The sequence below is a fragment of the Dromiciops gliroides genome, chromosome 4 (assembly GCF_019393635.1).
Source record: "Dromiciops gliroides isolate mDroGli1 chromosome 4, mDroGli1.pri, whole genome shotgun sequence".
Lineage (NCBI taxonomy): Eukaryota > Metazoa > Chordata > Mammalia > Microbiotheria > Microbiotheriidae > Dromiciops > Dromiciops gliroides.
This window is the reverse complement of record NC_057864.1, coordinates 461448102-461456019: the sequence shown is the minus strand read 5'-3', so window position 1 is coordinate 461456019 and position 7918 is coordinate 461448102.

Here is a 7918-nt window from a genome sequence, read left to right as displayed (position 1 = left end):
TAAGCTCTTATCATGTGTCAGAAGCTGTGTTAGGTCCTTAGAATAAAAAGACGAAAGCTAAATAGTGCCTGCCTTCAGGGAGCTTATGTTCTAACAGGGAAAAAGACATAGACCTATATAGGGCTATATGAGATACAAGGAGCAGAAAAGCTATCATGAAGAAGGAGGGATTCAAGCTGATTTTGGGAGGAAACAAGGGCTCCTAAGAAACGAGGTAGAGGAAGGGGTGCACGCTAGCATGGTTGTTGTTGTTTGTCCTTCATTCTCAAAGAGGACCATGGCATCAGGAGGTGATGTCATGACTTACAGTGAATTAGATTTAAGTGAGGGAGGGCTGTTCAAGGTCACCAACCTCACTCTCCTCCAGAGCCCTCTGGGTCCAGTGGGATGATATGGATCAGGATGACTGCACATGACCCCAGATGTTTAAGGCAATTGGGGTTAAGTGACTTACCCAGGGTCACACAGCTAGTAAGTATCTGAGGTGAGATCTGAACTCAGGTCCTCCTGACTCCAGGGCCAGTGCTCTATCCACTGTGCCCCCTAGCTGCCTTTCTAGCATGGTAGATAACTTGTGTAAAGGTAGAGAGATGGAAGACAATGCCTTGTGTGAAGAACAATAGTCAGAAGGTCAATTTACTATAGTGTGCAGAGGAGAGTATTGTGTAATAAAGCTAGAAAAGTAAGTTGGAGCCAAGTGGTCAAGAGCTTTAAATGCCCAATACTGGAGTTGGATTTTATCCTAAAAACAGTAGGGAACCACTGGCCTTTACTGAGCAGGAGAGTGATGTGGTTGAATGGACCTGTGTTTGGCATACATACATACATATATATGTGTGTGTGTATGTATGTATATGTATGTGTGTGTATATATAAATGAATATAAAAATAGCACCTATTTCCCAGTTACTGTGAGGATCAAATGAGATAAAATGTGTACAGTACTTTGTGAACCTTAAAGTGCTATATATATTCTAGATGATATTATTGTGTATTATATTATCATATATTATTATTATTATTATTTTTAGTGAGGCAATTGGGGGTTAAGTGACTTGCCCAGGGTCACACAGCTAGTAAGTGTTAAGTGTCTGAGGCCGGATTTGAACTCAGGTACTCCTGACTCCAGGGCCAGTGCTCTATCCACTGCACCACCTAGCCGCCCCCTATATTATTATTAATATCCTATTTCTGTGTCTATATCTATATCTATGTCTATATCTATCTCTATCTCTATCACTATCTCTATTTCTATCTCTCTCCATATCCATCTCCAACTCCATCTCCAGCTCCATCTCTTAGGACCAGATAGATAATTTCATTGGAATAGAGAACTCCTGTTAAGGAAACTTCCTTTTTTGATGAAAATTAGCACCTGATCTATAATTTATACTCTCAGAGATTTGCCTGGATCAATGAGAAGTCACGTGACATACCTAAGGTAATGCCACTAAGATGTGTCAGAGAAAAGGTTTGAACATGTCTTTCTGGTTATTAGGTCATCTCTATATCCAAAAGGAGTAGAAAAGTACTCAAAGTATAATATGAATCATATATGGGGCAGCTATTTATTTCTATACACAATAGAAATGCTAAAAGACCCCAAAGACACAGCAAGAATTGACAAGACTTAAGCAATCAATAACATCACAAACGTTACAGTCTGTTGGGAGTTATAAATTATAAACATCAGAACATGAAGCAGTTTGTAAGACTACTAAATAGTCATTTAGCATTTCATCTCATCTTTGCACTGTCTTCCTTATGACAGTTACCTTATGTCAGACAGGGTTAGAGATTGGATTCACTGTCTTGCTGGTGGTCATCTTCTCTCCAAGAAGATAGTCAATTCTGACCAAAGTATGCAGGACCCCTGAACTTCTGAAACTCACAAGATATACTTCAAGCCTGGGTATATCCATCTTGAGATTTGATTCTCAATCACCTAAGATAATGAAAAAACAAACACAAAAGAGGCAGATCCAAATTTATCATCAGGCTCCCCTAGGCTTTAGTGGATATGTGCTCATGGCTACATGGTGACCAGAATGGGGATGAAGTACACTACCTTTCTTTTACCTGTCACAAGAAATGGTTCCAAATGGTTCTGGACTAACCCAAACCACAAAAAGAATAGGGCAAGAGAGAGCCAGGAATGTTATCACTCACTTCTAAAGGGCCACTGGGTCATTAGCTCTTCTGGTTCAGCATCCAATGAAGGGATTGCTTTGTGATACAAAAGGAACCAAGCCCCCTTCATTACTGAGTCACACACTTGTGTTTGGCCAAATGTGGAAGAGTAGCTTGGCAATGGTCACTTTCATGTACCCATCACTTTCATGGTTCTGTTTACTTCACTCTCTATCAGTTCATATAAGTCTTTCCATGCTTATCGATATCCAGCATGCTAATAATTTCTAACAGTGCAGTAATGCTTTATTGTGTTCATGGCCCACAGTGGGTTTAGCCACCCCTCAGTTGGTGGCTATCTGCTTTCCCCCCTCCCCCAGTTCTTTACTATTACAAAAATGTACTGTGAATATTTTGGTTTATATAGGATCTTTCTCTCTTTGACCTCCTTGGGGTATATGCCTTGCAGGGGTCAAAGGATATAAACGTTTTATTTACTTTTTTTGACTGGACCGATTCACAGCTCCATTAACAATGTGCTATTTTGTCTAGGTTTTTATTTCCCATTAAAAATATTGCTCTATTACATATTTTAAACACAAAAACCTTTGGCTCCTGATGACTACCTTCAGTGTTTTCCCCAAACTCACAAATGCTTTTGTGGGGAACATAAAGTATTTGAGGAGAAAGATGACTCTGTTGACGGTATTACATTTTTCTTATTAAATAGACATCGTCTTCTTTAGAAGTAGAAAGGGGGCAGCTAGGTGGCACAGTGGATAAAGCACCAGCCCTGGATTCAGGATGACCTGAGTTCAAATCTGGCCTCAGACACTTGACACTTACTAGCTGTGTGATCCTGGGCAAGTCACTTAACCCTCATTGCCCCATTTCAAAAAAAGAAGTAGAAAGGAAAGGAATTCCTCCAATAATACTACATTAAATAAACACATGAGAAAAATATCTTGCCCTCACTAATAAATAATTAAAGAAGTAAAAAATTAAAACATCTTTAAGGTATGATTTTACACCAATCTAATTAGCAAAATTAAATGAAAAGGATAAAATCCAGTGTTGGTGGGACTGTGGGGAAACAGGTGCAATCAGACATGTACTTTTGGAATCAGACAGTGTCCTAATTCAGGATATATTCTCCTGATCATTTCCTTAACCTCCTGGAGCAAGTGAGGGTGAGAATGCAACACAAGGATTTTCTCTTTTGGTGTCCCTTTGGCTCATCACCTCTGCCCCAACCTTCCCACTGTTGACTAGTAATAGGACATTGCCCATTTCTGGTAAAATGGCATTTTAGGTCAGGATCCAGGCATTACACAACAGAGAAGTCAGGAAAGGAAGGTGGCTAGAGAGTTGAATGACCTGTCTCAGCATGATGTGGAAAACCCAGACTAAAGTTGTGCTTGAGGAAGAGCATGAAAATCTATTTATTTGGCAATCTGATACTCTGGGTAAATGAATAGTTCCTGGTACATAGTAGGTACAGAATAAATATTAATTGATTGACTAACTGATTGACTTTACCTGGTCCCTTGGTCATCTAACTACAAGATAGCTGGGCTGGACTAGCTTTCAGTGTAGAATAGGACTAAATACTCCCCCCCCCCCAGCAGCTTAGTGGTACAGTAGTTGGAATATTGAATCTGGAGCCAGAAAGATTAGAGTTTAAATCTTCCCTCAGACTCTTCCTAGTTTTGTGACTCTGGGCAAGTCACTTAACCTCTATCAGCCTCAGTTTCTTCATCTGTAAAATGGGGATAATAATGGCACCTACCTCTCAGGATTGTTGTAAGGATAATATTTGTAAAGCACTTTGCAGACATCAAAATATATTATTATACTATGCATAAGGTGTATTATTATACTATGTAAAGACATTCTATCAGAAAGGAGTGGAATATGGGACCCAAGTTCCTTATTATCCCTTAACTAACTGGAACTATTATGAGTGGTCTTCATGCTTGGAGATGGAATGCCATGATTAAGGAGGCCAGAGTCAATGGGTTGCAGAATATGTGGATGGGAGAAAAAGTGGGGGGATTCTGGAGAGGTAGGAAGGGGACAGGTTATGAAAGGAAGCCAGGTGGTACAATGGGCAGAGCTCTGGATCTATAGTCAGGAAGACCCGAGTTCATATCTGGCCTCAGATACTTCCTAAATGTGTTACCCTGGGCAAGTCACTTCAGTGTTGACTGCTTCAGTTTCCTCAACTATAAATTGGGGATAATAATGGCACCTACCTCCAAGGGTTGTTGTTAGGATGAGATATTTGTAAAGCCTTTTGTAAAGCTCCAAATGCTATCTAAATATTGGCTATTATTGAAAGACAACCAGATGATTTTATATTTGATCCTGGAGGTAATAGGGAGCCATTAGAATTGATTGAATGAGGGTGATGTATTTGGGCCTGTATTTAGGAATATCACTTTGACAGTTGAATGGATGATGAATTGGAGTGGGGAAAAAAAAAGTGCAGACAACACTTATCCTCTGAGCTGGAAAACACTTCAAAATGCATGTATGAAAGAGTACTGGGATTTGGAATTGCAGGACCTGTGTTCAAAACTCACATCTAAGGCTCATCTTAGGCAAGTCCCTTAACTTCTTTGGAAGTTTCTTCATTTGTAAAATAAGAGTGTTGGACCAGATGGTCACTGAGATTCCTTCCAGCCCACAAACTTGGATTGATCCTCTGACCTGGGTTCAATTCCTGACTGTGTAACCATGGGCAAGTTACTTCCCTACCTGGTGCCTCGGTTTCTCCCTTTATTAAATTAAGGAAACTAGATTAAATTCTCTGCCAGTCATAAACCTATGATCCAGTGTTTAGTGCAGTGTCTAGAACATAAGTGATTGATTGATCCTATGATCCAGGTCATTTGGTGTGGTGGGAAGAGGAATCAGAAGACCTGGCTGCTTTAATTGGCTCTTCCAATGACTAGCCATGTGGCCTTGGACACGTTGCTCCATTTCTTTTCTCAGTCTCCTCATCTGTAAAATGGTTATGATCATAATGCTACTATAGCTTACTTCACAGGACTGTTGTGAGAATCAAATCAGATCATTTACATTAAAGGCCTTGGGCTATAAAGCCCAATGGTACAGTGGAAAGACCATTGGCTCTAGAGTCTCGGAAGATCTGGGTTCAAATCCTACCTCTTTCATTCCCTGTCAATGTGACCATGGGCAAGTCACTTGATTCCCATAGTCCTCAGTTTCCTCATCTATAAAGTGAGGGGTGGGGGGAGTTTGGATTAAATAGCCTCTGAGGTCCTCTCTAGGTCTACAATGGTAGCCTCTGACTTGGTTTCAAATCCTGGTTCTGCCACTTACTACATATCTGACCTTTGGTAAGTTGCTCTCCATACTTGGTGCCTCAGTTTCCTCCTCTATAAATAGGGGTGGTGGTCCTTGATCTGATAATCCCTGCCAGCTCTAAAGTCAGTGACCCACTCTGTGAAATGAGTCATGATGGCTGAGTCAGTGGACTCTTCCATATATTTAAACATGGCACATCATTCAGTCAACATTGGCTCTTGAGGAGGAAATCCACAGCTATCCAGAGGGGGAAAGCCCAGACCTGAGACATTCATCTCACTGTCAGGGGCAGGATTAGCATGGGCAACATGCCTGGATTTTCTACCATTATGAAATGCCTCTGGGTCTGTCCCCTTCTTCAAGACTATTGATAGAACTGAAGATACCCATGCTCTGGATCATAATAGGGAGTTTCCAAACCCGAGGCTTCTCCTTGATTACTAAAACTGGTGTACTAATCACTAGCAGTTAATGGTGAAACCCTTCCAGGATGGTAGCTAGAGCCAATCCCAGCAGAGAATCACTTCTACCCCTCACAGATACCCCTAGAATTCTGAGAGGGAGCTATAGCCAATGTCCTTTAGGAGAGTGAGTCCAAGTCTCACTACAAAAATAGAGGGTCATTTCATTTATATGCCTAGGATCATAGACTCATAGAGCTATCTAGAAGCTAGAAGGAATTTCAAAGACCATTAGGCTAGCCTAATTTTACGGATGAGGAAACTGAGGCCCAGAAAGGTTAAGTGATTTATTTTAGGTCACAGCTAGTCAGTAACAGAGGTGATATTCAAACCCACATCCTTTTGATACCTGAGCCAGTGTTCTTTCCACTGTATGCCATGAAATGAAATAATATGTAATAGTATGTTTTGAAAATCTTAAAAAAAAAACCCCACATAACACTATACTTAACCTTTCTGGAACTCATTTCCTCATCAGTAAAATGATGGTGTTGGTTTAGGTGGCCCTTAATGCCCCCCCCTCCAATCCCAAGACTATGATGCTATAAACCTCCCCAGGTCTCAGTTCCCTCATTATTATGATGCCACAATGAATGGTTAGAGAAAACCTTTGGTGGAGGGTGTATTTCATAGAATAATAAAATGTAAATGCAAGAAGGGACCTGAGGGATCATCTATTCCAACCCTCTCATCACACAGAAGAGGATACAGAAAGGGTCATGATCTTCCCAAGGTTACACACTGGTGCACAGCAGAGTCAGGATTAGAACCCAAGACTCTTGACCTACACCAGCACCTGGATGGCTCCCTCTTTAAACAGCTCCACTGAGTCAAGAAAATCAGGGCATTGTGATGCAAATGGTAACAGCCTAAGCCTCATAACGAGTGGGTGGGAAGAAAGCCAACCAATGCTTCAATGCTCTCTGAGGTTCCTTCACAAATCTGGGGTGAAACATTAAATAATGGAACAGATTTGGGGAATCGCTCAATTTTCTATGTGTTCCTGTTGAGGAACTCCAGGGGGGAAAAAAGAAAATCTCTTGAAACCAGGAGATTTGTTTATTTCATGGTAACCCGATTTCTCTTGGCTTTGGAAGGGGTCTGGCAAATGAAAATGCCAGATATTTTATGGTCTGCCTTTTTCCCAGAGAAAGCCAAGAAACAGCCATCCCCAATGAGCAGGCTCAAGCGTCTTAGTTCTGCAAACAAAAATTGTCCCTAGGAGAGGTGGACAGCTCAAAATCTTAGAAAGGCCCTGGATTTGGTGTCAGATAGTGTAGCTTCATTTTTATCACACCCACTCAAGTGAGCAAGGAAGTACAATGCTATTTAAAACATCTTCATTCAAATTATTTCTTTAAGTTAACTTTGATTCAGAGCATGAAAGACAAAGGAAACGTGGATTCCTAACCATGAACTGGTTCCACTTTGTTCTGCAAAAAGCCTTTAAGATCACACGTGTTTCTGTATGTGTTGTCTCTCCCATTAAAATGGAAGCTCCTTGAAAGCACACATTGACTTTCTTTCTATTCGAGTATTTTTATTTCTAGTTTCTAATTAATTATGCATAATAATCACAAAGATAAATAAATAGATATTATTGTCATTTTTATGTGGCAAGTACAATTAATAAACACTTATTCATTCATCAAAGGACTCCATACATCATTAAAATTCTATCATTTTAATGTCAATATTTTCCCAGTATCACTATATGACTATAAGTCATGGAATATGAATCTTGGAAAAATCAATACTGTGGGTCACCCAAAAATCCATGGAGACTTACATGGTTTGTGTAAATGGGCTGTGGTACATCATTGACATGTTACCAATGATGACGTGGGCGCAAGAAGTATCAAAAGATGTCATCTGGGGAATGCTTGATTGGAAAAAGGAGGTGCCACAGAGCATGAGAAATGGATAACAGACCAATCAAATGCTATATTATTACTCATGGAATGTTAGAAGGCCTATTTATATTTGTATATGTT